This window comes from Tupaia chinensis, unplaced genomic scaffold (assembly GCF_000334495.1).
Source record: "Tupaia chinensis unplaced genomic scaffold, TupChi_1.0 Scaffold000578_2, whole genome shotgun sequence".
Lineage (NCBI taxonomy): Eukaryota > Metazoa > Chordata > Mammalia > Scandentia > Tupaiidae > Tupaia > Tupaia belangeri.
This window is the reverse complement of record NW_006160094.1, coordinates 170,724-190,665: the sequence shown is the minus strand read 5'-3', so window position 1 is coordinate 190,665 and position 19,942 is coordinate 170,724. Positions and strand designations below refer to the sequence as shown.

Sequence of the window (19,942 nt, the reverse complement as noted above, 5' to 3'; positions counted from 1 at the left end):
GAGGTATCAACAGATGGCATTGCAGTTACATTATTAGACTCCCACATGGCCAACAGTGGTGCAAGTGCTGGACCTGGTAGCTTGAAAATCACTCTGAATGTATATGCATGCATGCCCAAGACCTCAGGAAGAGAATGGAGAAGGGAATGCAGTGTGGCTGTTTCCCCCGGTGGGGGGTGGATTTCTCACTTTACCTCTCTGTCTCTCTCTCTGTCTCTGTCTCTCTCTCAGTTTGGGTTATGTGCCCTAAGGCAAAATCTCTATAATTTTTTTTAAAAATGATCTGTCTACTGACAACTATCACACAGCTATTACTCCATCATTTGTAGAAAGCGAAGGACTAGAAATCACTTGATAGGCAAAGGAGTTTGTTGTGATTTTCTCAGTTTGGGGAAGTTTATCTAAATAAAAGGTTTTACTAAGATTTATCAAATCATTATTACACTTATTACTCTTTTACTTAGAGACATTCTGTTTAACCCAGTATTAGACAAGATGGTCAAAAATATTACTGATTTTGTAAAATATGTATTTATTTACTTATCTTTACTGTTATTATTTAATTTGACCAGAGTGAGATAGAGAGAGGGAAAGGGAAAGTGAGAAAGCAAGCTACTAGGTCAGGAACCCCAACCGTAGTTGGATGTGTGGGAGTCCAGTGCCTTAACCACCACGCTACCTGTCGGTCCCATATATTATTGATTTTAATGTATATTTGCCAATATATAATTTTTAGAGAAAGATTTTTATGTGTCTTAAATATATTTTTTATTGAAACCTTGCAGTTTACAAATATAGAGCACATGGTTTAGGGAAAATGGTTGTCATTTAATTTACTTGATAAGCCCAGTCTTCATTTTTGTATACATCTTCCAACTCAGATATCATTCTGTCAATAAGGTCCACCTTTATTTTTCAACCTAAATAAGTTAATATATGCTTCCTTCATAACTATCATATGGTTGCATTCTAATATGAATAAATAAATAGGATACAAGCTTTACCATGTATTTTCTGGATACAATGAAATACCGATGCCTTCAGTGTTATTTTGCTTTTTTTTCTCACTCAAGTGTTCCAGAGAAAAGTTCTTCTTAAACAATAATAAGGGTATAGAAAAGAAAGGTAAGGTGCCTGAGTAAAATGTCCTTATTACTGCTTTATTCTATAATACATCTCGTTTACAATATAGTGATATCAGCCCAAATACTCTATCTCTTAATGTATGTGAAACAGGAAAAAACAGAAACAAAAACAGGAAAAAACAAAACAGGCCTTACTCTAGTACCTTGATTAAAGGAGGAGTGATAGATAGTACTGTTTTAGTTTGTTTCTTTTTTGGTATCCTGGAGGATGCCTGCTTCTTAGGAGGTAATGTGTTTCTTTTAAAAGTGAAAAAAGATTGATTGCGAAGAAAGAGGCTGGCATGGTATCTTAACTGCACATACACTCCCAAAGAGATCAATGTTAAAAAGAATAAAAGGTGAGGACCTGAAAAGTGATTGCCTTCAAACTATCTGTGCCTACGTAACTCTTAGAAAGTCTTTGTATAGCTCTAACTGTACTTCTGTTTGAAGACTACTGGTACAGAGAACAGTCAAGGTAGATCTATCGTATGTATGATTGCATACCCAACAAAACCAATGAAATAAAACCAGTATTTAGTATTAAACTTTTCTGAAATAAAAAGACAGTGTCCATCTAAATATTGAAAGGGCACGCACACTATGTGTCCTAGACCAATAGAGCTGCTGGACCTCATAGATAAATGAAATTGATGTAATCTGTGAATTCAGTACAGACTTTGTCAAAATACTAATGGCAGTTTTTACAGAAATAGAAAAAAATCATAAAATTCATCTGGAGCCACAAAAAACTTGAATTCCCAAAGCAATCTTGCGCAAAAAGAACAAAGTTGGAAATATCACATTACCTGATTTCAAAACATACTACAGACTTATAGTAGCTCAGTTAGCTTAACACTGGCATAAAAAGAGACACACGGACCACCAGAACAGAATAGAGAACCCAGAATTAAATCCACATATGTACAGCCACTTGTTTTTTGACAAAGGCACAAAGAACACACATTGAGAGAAGAATGGAGGTGGTTAAGGTACTGAACTCCCACATGGCCGACTGCTATTCAAGCCCTGTACCTGGTGGTATGCATATGCTGAGTGCATATGTATGCTTGCCTCAAATCCTGAGTGGCAAATGAAGGAGAAGGGATTGCAGTGTGGCCATCACCCCCCACCCACCCAGTGTGTGTGTGCGTGTGTGTGTGCGTGTGTGCGTGTGTGTGTGCGTGTGACTTCTCATTTTCCCTCTTTCTGTCTCTCCTGATGAGCATGTGCACACTATTACAGAGACCTAAAAAAGTAAAATATTTAAGAAAATTCTTTTTAATTTAAAAAAAGAACTATCTTTTCAATAAGTGGTGCTGGGAAAACTGATTATTTGCATGCAGAAGAATAAAACCACACCCCTTTCTTCCAGTGTAGATAAAAAAAATCAAGTAAAAGTGAGTTGGCAATTAAATAAAAAAATCTCCAAATATGAAACAAATATAAAACATACAGGAAATACTTCAAAACATTGGCCTAGACAATTATTTTGTGAACAAGGCCTCTAAAGACAGGTAACAAACACAAAAATAGATTAGATTATATAAAACTAAAAAATTCTGCACAGCAAAGAAGAAAATCAACAGAGTGGCTAGGCAGCTAGAAAACCTATAGAACAGGAGAAAATATTTGGACAGTTTCAACAATGGATTAATAACTAGAATGATCAAGGAACTCAACAGTAAAAAAGAAAGAAAATAAAATATTAACACTTGAAAAATACAGGTTTGAACTGTATTCACTTATGTGTAGATTTTTTTTCAATATATTGGAAAATACACACACTGTAAATATATTTCTCTTTTGACTTTCTTAATAACATTTTAATTTCTCTAGCTTACTAAGAATATAGTATGTAATACATATATACAAAATATGTGTTAATCAACTTGTCTATGTTATCAGTAAAACTTCAGTCAGCAGGAGGCTATTAGTAGTTTTGGGATAGCCAAAAGTTACACTTGGATCCTTGACTGTGTGTGGGGCTGGTGTCCTTAGCCCCCATGTTATTTATGAGTCAATTTTTAAAATGGGAAAATGATCTGAACAGACTTTTCTCAAAAAAAGACATGCAAGTATCCAACAAGTACATGAAAAAATACTCAATATTACTAATTAACAGAAGAATGCAAATCAAAAACACATACACCATCTCTCCCCAGAGTGGCTATTATCAAAAAGACAAAAAATAGTAAATGCTGGCAAGGATACAAAGCAAAGGGAACTCATATATGTTTTTTGTGGGATTGTCAATTAGTACAACTACTATGGAAAATATTATTAAGGTTTCCCCCAAATTAAAAATATAACTGCCATATGATCTAGCAATCCCTCTACTGAGTATGTATCCAGTGGAAAGGAAATCAGTATGTTAAAGAGCTATCTGCACTCCCATGTTTATCACAGCACTCTTCACCATAGCCAAGTTTAAAATTAACATAAATATATCAGTTAAACAGGTAAATAAAATGTAGAATACTATTCAGCAATAATAAAAAAAATAAGAAACCCTATAATTTGTAGCAACATGAATGAGTCTGGAGGACACTGCATTTAAACAAAAAGCAGGCTTAGAAGGCTAAATCTCTCATATGTGAAAACTAAGAAAAATGGTCTCGTAAAAGTAGAATAGTGCCTGTCCTCTTTCCACTATCTTTCTGTGCCGCCCTATTGGTGCGCATGAATGTCCTGGCTGATGCCCTGAAGAGCATCAACAATGCAGAAAAGAGAGGGAAATGCCAGGTTCTTATTAGGTCACGCTCCAAAATCATTGTCTGGTTTCTAACTGTGATGATGAAGCATGTTTACATTGGCGAATTTGAAATCATTGATGACCACAGAGCTGGAAAAATTGTCAACCTCACTGGCAGGGTAAACAAGTGTGGGATTATCAGACCCACATTTGACATGCAACTCGAAGATCTAGAGAAATGGCAGAATAATCTGCTCCCATCGTGTCAGTTTGGTTTCATTGTACTGACAACCACACCTGGCATCATGGACCATGAATAAGCAAGACTGGGGACCAGCAATTAGTGTAATGGCTATGTCGCTGGACTCCCATGTAGTCGACCACGGTTTGAGTCTCAGACCTGGTGGCTTAAACTCACGCTGGGCGCCTGTGCATGCGTGCTCACGATCCCAAGAGGAGAATGGAGGAGAAGGGATTGCAATGTGACCATCCTCCCTGGGGGGTTATTGCTCACTTTCTGTCTCTCTGTCTGTCTCTGTCTTTCTGGCAAGCACACGCGCCCTATAGCGAAAACCTCTCCAAAAAAAAAAGCAGCAAGATGGAAACATACAGGAGGCAAAATCCTGGGATTCTTTTTCTAGGGATGTAACACACATATACAAATAAAATGCCTCATTGAAAATAAAAAAGTAGAATAGTGGTTACTAGAGGACAGGAAGGGTGCGAAGGAAAGAGGGGAGACTGGAGAGATTGGTTGACAGAAAGTTACAGCTAGATGGAATAAGTTCTAGTGTTCAGTAACTATAGTGTGCATAAATGTGACAGCAATTTATTGTATATTTCATAATAGCTAGAGAGAAGATCTGGAGTGGTCCTAATATAAGGAAATGATGGATATTTGAAGAGATGGATTGCTAATATCCTGACTTCATCATTATATATTCTATATATTTATCAAAAAATCACATATAATTATGTACAATTATTGCTTGTCAATTAAATATAACGGTAATTTTTGAGACCAGCAGTTCACGTAATGGCTTTGTCACTGGACTCTGATGTAGTCAGTCGGTCACAGTTCAAGTCCTAGACTTGGTGGCTTAAACTCATGCCGGGCATGTGTATATGTGTGCTGAAGATCCCAAGAGGAGAATGGGGGAGAAGGGGTTGCAGCATGGCCATATCCCCTGGAGGATGATTTCTTACTTTCCATCTCTTTCTGTCTTTCTGGCGAGCACACGCGCCCTATAACAAAAACCTCTCCAAAACAAAAAGAGAAACAAACAATAATTTAAAAAAAGAAAATCCCTTTAGGGAGCCAGGCAAATAACACAAGATATTAATCAAGGGGAAAATTATGTTGGCTTCAGAAATAGTGCAAGAAAATGTAGCATAGTTACAAGATTTTTAAGAAAAATATAAGTAACTTATGAATTTTCATAGCCGTTATAACATTCCTTCAAATGTAAGTCAATAGTCAAATAGTTTTTAACTTAATATAGTTTATTTTATTTTTCTTTCGAGTCTTTATCCAGGCAACACTGTAGGATAGACTTGTTTTTCTTTTTATTTTTTTAAATCTGACTTAGCAAGGAAAAGATGTACTTGAAGTTGCAAAAATGAGATCTAACAAAACTCTGGCTTTCCTAATCTTGTTGTAAACTTTAGATCATCTAGGTGGACCCTATGGGTTCTGATAATACCATCTTTAAGAAAACTAACTTATTTCTCAGTTCTTTGTAGTTCTTTATAAAGTAGAAAAGAATCAGAACTTTTCAGCAGTCTTGTTATTGATGGAAAGGGCCCAAAGAAGAAGCCTGAGAGGATCAAGCACATAAGTAAACTAGTTTGCACACAGGTTCTACTCCCTCAACATGAAAATGAAGCAATAAGTTTTCATGATACCAATCTCCAAAGAGTAGTTCATAATAAAGTAGATAGGGTGTGATAACACATGCCTATAATCTCAGCTATTCAGGAGGCTGAGGCAGGAGAATCACAAGTATGACACCTCCTTGAACAACATAGTGAGACCTTGTCTCCAAGATAACAACAGTAATAATAATTGTTATTATAATGAATTCAATGGAGTAGCATCCGTATACACCAATAATAAACTAAAAAAGAAATGACAAAAGTAATCCTAATAACAAGAAACTACCAAAAAAAAAATAATACCTAGGATAAAATTAACCAAGGAGGTAAAAGACCTTTACAGTGAAAACTATAAAAAGCTGGTGAAAGAAATTGAAGACATACAAAAAAGTGGAAAGACTTGCCATGTTCATGGATTGGAAGAATTAATATTGTTAAAATGCCCATCCTGCCCGAAGCATTCTACACATTCAGTGCAATCTCTATCAAAATACCAATGAGATTGGGACCACCAGTTGGCATAATGGCTGTGTTGCTGGATTCCCATGTAGTCGACTGCAGTTTGAGCCCGGACCTGGTGGCTTAAAATCATGCCAGGTGCATGTGCATGCATGCTCCAGATTCTGAGAGGAGAATGGAGGAGAAAGGATTGCAGCGTGGCCATCCCCCCTGGGTGGGGGGGAGTGTGTGATTTCTTACTTGTCTCTGTTTCTTTCTCTTTCTGGCGAGTGCACGCACTCCATAGCCTCTCCAAAAGAACAAACAAAACAACAATAACAACAACAAAAAATACCAATGACATACCTCAAAGATACACAAAAAACAATCATAAAATTTGTGTGGAATCGCAAAAGATCCTGCATCGCCATAGCAATCATGTGCCAAAAGAATAAAGCTGGAAGCCTCATACTTCCTCATTTCAAAATATACCATAATGCTGTAGCAATCAAAATAGCATGGTACTGGCACAAAAACAGACACATAGACTAATGGTATAGAATAGAACCCAGAAATCAATCTGTTTTTGTACAGCCAACTGATATTTGACAGAGGCTATTAGAATATTCATTGGCACAGTCTCTTTAATAAATGATGCTGGGAAAATTGAGTATCCTGGGCTAGCTCCATGGTGCAGTGGTTATGCACAGCTCAAGGGAAGGTGGATCTCACATGGCTACCAAATCCCTGACTTAGCTTGAAACATGCCAGGCATACTCATGAGTGCCCAAGATACAACAAGCTGAGGACTAGAGAAGGATCTCAATGTGACCTGAACCCATGGAAGTTGCTCATCCCTTTCATGTGCATACATTCTCTCTATCATGAATAAAGAAGTGGATAAATGGATATCCATATGCAGAAGAAAGGAACTAGTCCTCTGTCGCTCACAATATACAAATATTAACTCAAAATCTATTAAAGACTTATTCATAAGACTTGAAGCTACAAAACTACTAGAAGAAAACCTAGGAAAAATGCTCCTGAACATAGGTCTAGATATTTTTTTTTTAATTAGCCCTAAAGCACAAGCAGCAAAAGCAAAAATAGTATTAAACCAAAACTAAGAATCTTCTACATAACTAAGTAAACAACACAGTGAAGAAACAACCTACAGTATGGGAGAAAATACTCTGCCATCAAATATTATTTTATTCTGCCAATAAAATATTATATGTGTGTGTATTCGACAAGGGGTTAATAACCACATGTACAGGGATCTCAACTCACCACCGCCAACAACAACAACAAAAATGATTTTAAAAAAAGGACAATTGATCTAAATGATGGTTTTTAAAAGAAGATATTCAACATTGCCAATCATCAGAAAAATGGAAGCAGACCCACCTTTAGATATTACCTCACCCTCATTAGAATGACCATTATCAATAACAAATGCTGGCAAGGGTATAGATAAAGGGATAACTGTTGTGTACTGTTGGTAGGAATATAAGTTATTGTAGCCATTATGAAAAATAGCATGGTGCTTCCTCAATAATAAAAAGATAAAACTGCCTTATGATACAGTAATTCCACTACTTCCTTTCCCCTAGGAAAGGAAATTGATTTGTCAGAGGGAAGTCTTCACTTCTACTATGTTTATTGCAATGCTATTCACAGAAGTTAAGATACGAAATCAACCTAAGTGTGTATAAACTGATGTATGGTTAAAGACAAATTATACATACACACACACGCACACACACACACAGTGGAATATTATTATCTGTAAACACAGATGAAACCCTGTAATCTGCAGCAACATGGACAAACATGGGGGAAATTATTCTAAGTGAAATAAGCCAGGCACTGAAAAACAAATACATTATGTTTCACTAATTAGTGAAAGCAAAATATTTGATAGAAATGTAGAGTGGAATGATTGATGCCAGAAGCTAGAAAGGGGAGGGGAGAAGCTTGGTTAACAGATACAAAAGTGCAGGTAGTGGGAACCAGCAGTTAACGTAATGGCTATGTCGCTGGACTCCCACATATTCGACCGCGGTTTGCGTCCTGGACCCGGTGGCTTAAAACTCACGCCGGGTGTGTGTGCGTGCATGCCCAAGATCCCGAGAGGAGAATGGAGGAGAAGGGATTGCGGCATGACCATCCCCCCTGGGGGGTGATTTCTCGCTTTCTGTCTCTATGTCTCTCTCTGTCTGGCGAGCGCACGTGCCCTGTAGCATAAACCTCTCAAAAAAAAAAAAAAAGTGCAGGTAGTTAAGTGAAATGAGATTGAGAGTACTATAGCACAGTGGAGTAACTGTAATTGGTGATAATATTTGTTTCAACATAACTTGAAGAGAGGAATTTGAATGTTCATAGCACAAAGTAATGGTAAATGAGGATATGTTTATTGGTCTGATTCAGTCATTACATGTTTTATTCATGTATTGAAAAACTACATTTTGGGGGACCAACAGTTAGCAAAATGGCTGTGTCGCTGGACTCCCATGTAGTCGACCATGGTTTGAGTCCCAGACCTGGTGGCTTAAACTCACGCTGGGCGCATGTACGTGCATGCCCAAGATCCCGAGAGGAGAATGGAGGAGAAAGGATTGTGGTGTGACCATCCCCTCTGGGGGGTGATTTCTCGCTTTCTGTCTCTCTGTCTACCTCTGGCTTTATGGCGAGCGCACGCGTCCTATAGCTATTAAAAAAAAAAAATCTCCAAAAAAAGAAAAACTACGTTGTACCCCATAAATTTGTACTATTAACATGCCAATTTATTATTGCAATTTTATGTATGTGTGTGTATATATATACATATGTACACACACACACACACATACATATAGTCATTTGAAAAGTCATGACACATGTTTGCATAGAAAAATAGAACAATACGTCATGACTTTTCCAACAACCCAATAATTTATGTATGTATAAAGCATTTTGGTTGTGGACTTTGTTTGGTATCATAAAAGCTGCTATCAAAAATCTTCCTAAGAAACATTAACTTTGCCTTTTTTCCCCCGATAAAACAAATCTATGAAGTCCTTACATGCTGATTTTGAAAATCCCTGAATGTGTTTGGGTTCGTGAGAAAAGTGAAATATAACACCACTGTCACTTTGGAACAAAACTGTTAGGTCATCTGGAAAGTCATGATAGAATTTTTCTGTTTTTCTATGTAAGAATGCATCATGACTTTCCTGACAACCCAATACTTGGTTGTGAGATGTGGTGAAAATATGTGTTCTATATTTTTTTAGAAGCCATTTAAAGAGTATTCTGAGAGTATTTTAATTTTTCCAATTGTAAAGTGATTCAGTATCTAAACTGAGTTTTCCACTGGCCACCTGTTCTTTCTATTCTTGCCCTCTGTGGTTGATGGCAGCAGATGAGAAAATGAAGTGTGCAATAGGTTCATCTGCAGGAGAGCTGCAGTGCTGTTGCTACTGATCTTGCAGCCAGAGTACTGGCTAACCAAGCCATGAATTACATCCTTCGTGTTGATTGCTCAGAGGATGCCAACTTGCATTCACAGAACAGATAGCACTGCCAAGTAAAAAGAGGTTGGTGAAGCTTTATTAATTTTGCTTTCCTCAGAAGAAAAAAGAATGGTGCAGCAACATCTCAAGGACAGAGTGCCTATGAAAGAAAGAAAATCAATTCAGAAAGACCTGGAGTCATTTTTAGCACAAGATCAACAATGAAAATAAAATCCTCAAAGTTGCTCATCTCCTGTGTGTGTTAGTGTATTTAATTAAGGGTGAATAAGTATTTGATTTGAACAAACTATCTACCTGAATTTGCTGTGTTTATTGGTCTTGCTTTGACACCATGGATAAGATTTCTTCTAAAAAATGTAGAAACAACTAATCAAAAGAATTTTTAAGGAGCCCAGGACTCTTTCTTCTCAATGATTAAAAGGAAGAATTTGGAGCCTGTTAGTCTGAGAAGATGCCTGTCCTTCAGTAAGGTGGAAAGAGACCAAAGCAGAAGAAGAAAAGGATAAACTGGCTAAATGGTATTAGTAATGAAGAGGGTGAAGAAGAGAAAGAGTGGCAGGTGAGAGAGACAGTGGAAGAGGGAGTAATAAAAACAAAGTGCCAAATTCAGTCTCCTCCTAATATTAATGAGGCACAAAAAAATCAAGTTCCTGTAGAATTCAGAAACAGAAATAAGCAGGATAAACGTTTCCTCAATGCTGATTTCTTTAAAGAGAAGTGGTATAATATGCTTAGGATCTTAAAATAAAATAATGGGAACCAGCAGTTAGCGTAATGGCTATGTCGCTGAACCCCCACGTAGTGGACCGTGGTTCGCGTCCCAGACCCGGTGGCTTGAAACTCACGCCGGGCGCATGTACGTGCATGCCCAAGATCCCAAGAGGAGAATGGAGGATAAGGGATTGTGGCGTGACCATCCCCCCTGGGGGGTGATTTCTCGCTTTCTGTCTCTCTGTCTCTGTCTGTCTGGCGAGCGTACGCGCCCTATAGCAAAAAACTCTCCCCCCCAAAAAAAGAAAAGAAAGAATTGCCTAAATTCAGTGAGAAGAACAAAGTGACCAAAATCACAGGAATTGAAAAAAAGAAGAAGAAATTCTAAGTGAATAGGAAAATAGTGCTCCCTGGCAGGGGGAAGTAGGTCCAGCAGTGGCCAAGAGTGCAGAAATCCATCACAAATGCTGAAAGGAAAAACTGGTAGATCTCAGTGGTGTAAACCTTGATAAAACAAGGCAATCAAGGCTTCAGAAAAAAGGCACATTTGACTAAGAAGAATATAGGAAGAAAGTTGTGTTGCTAAACATGGAGCAAAGACTTTTAAAAAGAGAATCAAAATAGAAACCAAGACGGAAGCAAACCCTAAAGATGAAGGGGATCTCCACCTTTTGGAATCATAGAGATAGCAGTGAGGAATTTGATCAGTTTACTCTCAGATTCTCATAATTTCAGAAATCTGAAGAATCACATAGTAAAGGTCCGCAAAATAGAATTAGTGAGGCCAGGAAAAAACAGAGAATGAATAAAAGGAAAAACAAAGGAAAGGTGGAAGCCTTACAGTCTGGATACATGCATGTATCCAGAGCTTGTATTACGTCTGCTCATAGCCAGTACTTCCCACTCTTCTCTTACCCATAAAACTTCTGGTCATGATTCTGTGGATCAGAAGTCAAAAAAAAGTTGGCTTTGGAGCAGTTAGGTAACACGATCTCATTCCTAAAGGATCAGTGCAACTGCAAACCAAAGCAATAATACATCTAACCCATTTTGCCCCATCATAGAATATACTTAAAGGGAAAGTGGATTATAAACATTTCCTGATCTCATTTCCAGCACACATGTTGTTTAGACCTTATTCCTTTATTTTATTGCCAGTTGTACAGTCTTTGCCCCATTTTTAGAAATTCTTGTCTTTTCTTCATACATAGAAATGTACAACATGTTATTAAACAAAATTGCTCAAAATTCTGATTATCTAATATTGCCAAAGAGATACTATGATAGAGCAACCCTAAGAAATGAATATTTTAAAATTTATATTATCAATAGTAAGCCTTTATCCTGTTTTTAATTAAAGTAGAACATTTAGGAATAAATTTAAGAAAAGACATGTGAAATGAAGACAGATGCTGCATGTTCATGGTTTGGAAGGCTCAATTAGATGACAGTTCTCCCTAAATTGATCTATAGAGTCAACATAATTACTATCTTAATCCTATAGCTTTTTGTTGTTGTTGTTAAAACTGGCAAGACAGAATATAAAATACTGTGTATATGAAACCATCTTTAAAGACATAGCTGGAAGACTTGACTTTGCTATATTTTCCTAAGTATATGCTAACAAAGCCATGGCAATGTGTTGCTGCCATAAGGATCAAAAAGCAAACATAGCTGAATAGCGAGACTGTAATAGACCCATGCTTTTACAGTCATTTGATTTCTGACAAAGATCCAAAGCAATCCAGTGGGAAAGGTTTTTCATTAACTGGTACTGGAACAGCTGGATATCCATATGGAAAAACAATCTCAATTCCTACCTTGCTTCATGTACAAAAATTAATTTAAGATGGATCATATTACTAAGTATAAAAGCTAAAACTAGAAGATTCTTAGATGAAAACATTGGAGAATATCTTTATGGCTTACGGGTAGATAAAGATCTCTTAAGGTCTAGAAAGCAATCACCATATAGAAAAAAATTTATACAATTAGACTTAAAAAATTTTGAAAAACTTGTATTCATCAAAAGGCACCATTAAGGGCCAATGAGTGGCATGATGATTAGGACACTGGACTCTGGTTTGAGTCCCAGACCTGGCAGCTTGCTTGCTTTCTTATTTTCCCTCTCTCACTCTCTCTGTCCCTCTGGTGAGTACATGTGCCCTATAGCAAAATTTAAAAATAATAATTAAGTAAGTAATTCTAAAGAAAAAAAAAAACAGTAAGCCCAGACTGGGAAAAAAATATTTGCAATACTTGTTTGTCATGTGATTAAATAGATAAATAATTTATGCAACTCCATAACAAAAACACAAACAATCAGGAGAAAAAAGAGGGGACAAATTATTTGAAAATAGATGTTATTACACAGGTACTTTACATCAGAAGATACTCAGATAACCAGGAAGCATGTGTTCATCATCATTTGTCATCTGGGAAATGCAAGTTAGAATGAAGAGATAATCCACCAGCATGGCTGAAATGAAATAGATTGTAAATGAGGATCCTGAAAAATTGGAATTTATTTATTTATTTATTTATTTTAAGACAAGGTCTCACCATGTTGCAGTCCTCCTGCGTCAGCCTCCCAGAGGGGACCATAGGCACATGCTGCAACCATACCTGGGCTCCCTTTTTATTATTTATTTTTTTTTTTTTTCAGACAGAGTCTTGCTATGTAGACCTGGCCAACCTTGAGCTTGTCATCCTCCTGCCTGAGCCTTGCTGAGTCACTGTGATACAAGTGCACACCATGAGGCACAGCTTGTAGGTTGGACTGGGATTATACTTGGAGCCTCCCATGTGGTTCCAGCCTGTGGAGCATAGTGTCTTAGCAGGATGTACTACCACTTTGGGCCTGGAATGCTTATACATTGTATGGGAGGGTTAAAGGGTATACCACTTAACAAAAACGGTCTGGAACTTCTTACAAAGTTAAACATGCATTTACCTGATGAGTCAGCAGTTCTCCAGGTATTGACTGAAGAGAAATAAAAATATAAACTCACCAACACAATATACTTATGAGAAGTGCATAGTAATAAGTACTTTGTAGCTTTATTCACAGTAGCCACAAACTGAAGGAGCCCAGGTATCCATCAATAAGAGAACAGAGAGACTCTGTAATATTCCTAATACTACTCAGCAATATAAAGGAGCAAATAACTGATACTTGCAACATGGATGAATCTCATTATACCAACAGAATACATACAATATTTCTCTGTTTTTTTGAGTTCTAGAGCAAGCATAGTTTTCCTATGAAGGAAAAGGATCCAAATAGTGGTTGTTCCTTGGAGATCAATAAGAGAACAGAGAGACTCTGTAATATTCCTAATACTACTCAGCAATATAAAGGAGCAAATAACTGATACTTGCAACATGTGGATGAATCTCATTATACCAACAGAATACATACAATATTTCTCTGTTTTTTTGAGTTCTAGAGCAAGCATAGTTTTCCTATGAAGGAAAAGGATCCAAATAGTGGTTGTTCCTTGGAGATGGGGCAGAGATTGGCAAGATTTATGAAAGAACTTTTGTTGGAGTGATGGTAATGGTTTGGGTTACAAGATACATGCATTATAAAATCTCATGAAATGATGCAATCAAGATTTGTGCATTTCATTTTATGTAAATTTTAACTGAACAGAAAGAAAAGCTTTGAAAAATATCACAAGGAGATACTATTTATGTCCACCAAATTGGCAAAAATGTTGGAACATCCTAAACTCTTATCCTGCTAGGGACTGTTTAAATTAGGTCTACCATATACAAAGTTGTCGGAGGTAAGTATATATCAACCCATCAATACACTCTGAGGTATAGAAACTCTTGCCAGTATACATACAGAAACATGTATAAGAATGTTTCAGAAAACTGGAAACAACTCAGATAACTATCAACAAGAGAAGATATAAATTGTGTTGTGTTCAAACATATCATGGATTAATCTTTATTTTTGTTAAGATAAATAGAGATATATAGAGATATTATATAGATATTATATTATATCTATATATAGATATATAATATCTGTATTTGACCAGAGAGGGACAGAGAGAGGAAGAGAGAGGGAAAGTGAGAAAGAAAGCCGCCAGGTCCAGGACTCGAACAGTCAGCCATGTGAGAGTCCAACACCCTTAACCACCACGCCACCTGCTGGCCCCTCATGGAAGAATCTTATGAACATAGTATTGCGCATTAAAACCAAGTGATGGGGCCAGCAGTTGGCATAATGGCTATGTCGCTGGTCTCCCATGTAGTCGACTGCGGTTCAAGTCCCGGCTGGACCTGGTGATTTAAACTCACACAGGGTGAGTATGCGTGCGTGCCCAAGATCCCGAGAGGAGAATGGAGGAGAAGGGATTGCAGCATGGCCATCCCCTCTGGGGAGTGATTTTTCACTTTCTGTCTCTCTCTGTCTGGCGAGTGCAGGTGCCCTATAGCAAAAACTTCTCCAAAACCAAAAAACAGTGATATAAGAATACTTACAATATGATTCTATCCAATATAATTCCATCCAAAATCTGGCAAAATTAAACAATATACTGATTAGGGATATTTATAAAGCATAAAGGGGTACTTAGAAAGAAACTATAAAGGAAAGTAAAGAAAAAGAAAAATTCAGGGTAGTTAGGGAGAAGACATGAGAAGAAAGATTGGAATTGGAATGTGAAAGGATGTAAAGGGGACTTCAAAGTTATGACTCACGTTCTATTCCTTAACCTGCCTAGTGGGAAAACAGGTGTGCATTTTATTGTTTTTCTGTATGACTTACACATATGTTGAAAGTATTGTTTGGTGTGTGTTCAGTAATAATTTTTTTAGAAACTTACATTTTAAAACTGAATAATCCTTGAAGATACTTAAATAACAACAGTAGGATAGGCAAAATAAAAGATTTTCTGATATCTTAAAAATGAATTAGAAAAATGACAGAAATCTTAAATGATTATAATCTGTAAAGTTGCAGTGTAAATCTTCTGAGACTATTTCTCAGAAGTTGTGCCATTATTGCTTCAAGAAGAGAAGGAACATTATGGATTTTCACTTACATGAAGGTTAAATAAAAACATCAGGAATGACAAAAGTAATTTCTTTGGCCCGTGGAATGAATCTCCTTCAGTAGAATTCTTTTAAAATATGATGGGCCAGACAACCAGGGAGGCCCAGCTTTGACCTCTTTCTCCGAATGCTGGTCCAGCTGACTTCTGAAGGCACACTTTTATGAATTGAACTGATTATTGACCTATCATTGAATTTACCTCACAACCAGGTCATGGAGAATGTCTCCATATTTATTTTCTTAAAACTTCACAAAGATAGAAATTCTCAGGATGTTCTTGCTAACAGCTAGATCAGAACTATTCTTTTGCTGAATTCTATAACATTTTCATCATATTTTTAGATACTTCATCTCAACATTTTTTATAATATTATTCACTAAGTTATTTTACCAGAAAATAAAGGTAGAATTCTAGCTATAATGTCCTTAATTTGTAGTTTAAAATTAAAAAGGCTTGCCCTGAGCCTCCGTTACCCTTTATAAGTATTCAAACATTCCTTTGGATGCCAGATAATAAATTCATAGTGCTAGATATCCAGCAAGATGACAGCCTGGCTGCTTATATGGAGTACTCAAATATACACAATTGCAATTCCAAAGCCTTATTGCTTCATTTATCACAGGAAGTGCCAGAGTTCTGCAGTATTTTGCAAGAAAAGCTACTCTACTTGCATGAATTCTCATAGGAATGACCACGAATATTATGCCAATTTAATCCTAAGTATTGAAGTTAGGGTTCTCAATGACATTTAATAGTATGATTTATTTTCTTTCTTAAATTTTATAGGGCACAGAACAAGATCCTATCCTTTCATATTGCTTTTTATTTTTAAAGAGCCTGAGTGATGATAAAAATCTAAGCTTAAGAACTGTCAAATGATTTATGATATCTCATTTATTTTTCAAAGGGTTGGAGTGTCACCAGTAAGCCTATTAGAATTGTAGGTTTAAAGTTCCTCGATTTTAAAAAAGACCAGCTGCATAAACAAGTGTGTGAGCTTTGTAATTTAATTCTATGTGGCTTTATTAACACTTGAAAATACCAGTGGAAGCAGTTATTTCTAAGGTTATAAATAGTTGTTTATATCATTATAATCTCAAACTTTCAAGTACCTTTTAAAGTAAGTAAGTATTAATACTTGTTTACTGTGTTAAATGCAACCTCAAGACAACACTCCTGTTTTCTGCCTCAATCTCCCTTCATGGGCTGTCACCAATGAAGGTGGAATGTGAAGAAACTGGAGGAAGACTTTTTGTTTTAACGCCAGGGGAACACGGGGCAGAGAGAGAAAAAGAGAAAAAGAAAGGACCCTCACTGGGGCCTTGGGGCTTTGCAGTCCTTTTCCAATCCTGTCAGAATCAGGGGCACATGCGTGTGTGTGCTTGGCATGTTTTCCGAGCCAACAGGACCAGTACTTGAACGCTAGTCAAGCACGTGGGATCTGGCTCTGCTGCATAGCTCTTAACTACTGCACTAGAGGGCCGACTCTAGAAAACCACTTTTATAAAAGTGAATTCTATATTGTCATTCTATATAATCTAATAACTATCTTTGAAGATGTGGTGAAAGCACTTTATAGCTATTTTTAAGTGTACTATAAGATTGGGATAATTGTATATTTATCTGCAGTTATAAGAAATAATATGCATCTCATACATCTTACACAGTTTCCTCCCACTGGTAACATCCAGGATATTAATGTTGATCCAGGTCTTAGCCAGGTTTCCCTAGTTTTTAAAAACTCATTTGCATGTATGTATTTATCAACAGCTCTTTTCCCATGTGTAGTTTCTTGCGTCTCCCACAATCAAGATGAGCATTATAAAAAGTTTATTTCATTCATGATTAAGGGTATGTGCATGTACATTAGAGGGAGGGCAAGAGAGAGAAATCCCTTGATGGACCATCATCACATCACAGTCCCCCTGATCCTGCCTTTGAGCTCATCAGAATCTTGGGCACATGCATACACATGTTTGCAAAGTTACCCAGGAATCCAAAGCTATACTCCGCCATGTGGCTTCCAACATTGCGGTTCAGTTTGCAGCCAGCTGTGTCACCAGGCGAGGCCTCAGGATGAACATTTCCAATATGAAGATTCCTCATGTTGCTGTTTGACAACCACACTCAGCTACCCTCATATTTCCCACTCTTGTTCCTAACCTCTGGTACCCCCTAAGCTGGTCTTTTATTTCCATAGCCTTTTCATTTCAATAATAAGGTGTAAATAGCCTCTTAGAGTATAACTTCTGGGATTTGGTTTTTTCATTCAGTATAAATCTCTTGAGGTTAATTCAGTTTATTGGCTTATCAATAATTTGTTCCTTTTTATTATTGAGTTATATTCCATCACAGTCTAGTTTGATTTTATAGTTTATACACATACATTTAAAAAAATGAAAAGATGAAAAATACCAGTTTAAAGTATTTTAAAAGTTCTTAAGATATCATTGAAGGGGACCAGCAGTTAGCGTAATGGCTATGTCACTGGACACCCACGTGGCCCAGAGCCGGTGGCTTAAAACTCACGCCGGGCACGTGTGCGTGCGTGCCCAAGATCCCGAGAGGAGAATGGAGGAGAAGGGATTGCGGCATGACCATCCCCCCGGGGGTTGATTTCTCGCTTTCTGTCTCTCTGTCTCTCTCTCTCTGTCTGGCGAGCGCACACGCCCTATAGCAAAAACCTCTCCCAAAAAAAAAAAAAAAGATATCATTGAAGTTAACCTGTTAATTAAAATTATAGATACATTTTATTGTCATTTACTATGGATTTGTCTGTGTCTTAACATAAAAAAAAAAAAAACCAGATGAATCACCTCTTGTATATTTAAAATGTATTCCCAGTATGGAAGAAAAAATCATTCTATTCCCTAACTCATTCTAATAAAAACTGCAAGGTTGGAGGAGCAAGACAGGTCTTTGCTCTATTCCAGCAGATTTGCTAGTTTTTTGTTTTGTTTTTGTTTATATAGTTTGTCATCACTCAGCTCTTTTCATAAGCCTATTGTCATTTAAGTAACTCTTCTTATCCTTATGCTTGTGTTTGCGTTTTCAACTAAATGATTAACTGTCCTCTTTAAATTCTAGCTCACTGAAGTACTTCTTTTCCCCTTCTAAATGAACTTTCTCTTTCTCTGCTCTGAAAGAAAGGCACTGAGCAATGAGAGCCAATAATAAAAGTATTTGGCCTCATCAGGGAGACCAGGGAAGCCTTCCCTAAGTAGGATGCATTTAAACAGATCTGAAGGATAAATAGGAGTTAACCAGGAGAAGAGGAAGAGGGAAGAACACTTTAAACAAGAAAGAGTACATGTAGAGACCCTGTGGCGAGAAAGAACAAAGCGGGCAGTGAGGATTTGGAATGAAGCCAGTGTAGAACAGGCTGAGAGAACCAATGGAGTGTGTGGTGTGAACTTAGGTTGGAGAGAGAAACACAGCTCAGACAATTTAGGCTTTTTGGCCATATTTATAAAGATTTGTGCTTATCCTCAGTAAAAGGTTTTAAACATGAAGTTGACTTGACTAGATTCACAATCTGAAGATCATTTTGATGGAAGTGTAGGCTAGAGTGGAAGTGTATTGACTGGTTGGGAGCCTATTTTAAAAGTCTACATGGGAGAGAATGGAACTTGGTGTAAAGTGATAGTGGTAGAATTATGGAAAAAAGGACAGATTATAAACCTATGTTATATTAGAAGAATTGTGTCAAGAATAGCTATTACTTAGGTTTCTGATTTCAGCAGAGAAATATCTTTCAGAAACAGATCACATTTTGGGGAAATCACATCATTCTGGATGTAGAGACCTTCAAATAGCTTTGTGATATACAAGAGGAGATGTTGAATGGTAGTAATAATAATAAAAATAATAGCCAACATTTTAAAAGCATTTAGTTATTATATGTATTTTTAAGTTTTTATTTTGTAATTATTGCCAGAGGGATCACATGCTCACCAGAGACAGACAGACAGAAAAGGAAAGAGAGAGTCAGGAAGCACTTCGCCAATGAGGTATGGTTGCATGATAATCCTTTGTCCGCCATTTCTCCATTCTGTCAGGAGTTGGAGCATGCACACCACACACACACACACACACACATGCAATGGTTTTGTTTTGTTTTGTTTTGTTTTGTTTTGTTTTCAAGCTGCTAACACCAGGATTCAAACTGCGAGATCAGTCGTATATGATCTGGCTTCCTTAATTACCAGGCCACAGGGTTGACCCTACATATATTTTTTAAGCTGGAGACATGGAAACACAGGTATGTTAAGACACTTGCCCAAAGTCAGTCAGTGAGAAAAACAGGGTTTAGAATCCAGGTAGTTTGCCTCGAAAGTCCCTGCTGCTTCTCATTCTCAACCCTGTCTGTGGTAGACAGATACCGTCCTCCGGGTACATCAATCTGGAGTTCAGAGAAGGGAGCTGGACTAGAGACAAAAATTACAAAATCAAAGTGCTTATTTTTATCTGTGCTGATAAAAATAAAGCTGTATATATGTGTGAGATAATAAA

General features: G+C 37.0%; 1 protein-coding gene across 7 annotated transcripts in view; it reads left to right on the top strand.

The window, feature by feature from the left end:
* ZNF438 (zinc finger protein 438) overlaps window positions 1-19,942 on the top strand; it is a 216,790-nt gene that overhangs the window by 109,894 nt on the left and 86,954 nt on the right. Inside the window, exon 1 of one of the 7 annotated variants that reach the window (XM_027775615.1) lies at window positions 19,376-19,440. The exons of the other annotated variants lie outside the window; for them this stretch is intronic. The gene's annotated coding sequence lies outside the window, so the exon portion shown is untranslated. Of the gene's footprint in view, window positions 1-19,375; window positions 19,441-19,942 lie in introns of those variants that run through there. 7 annotated transcript variants of the gene reach the window in all.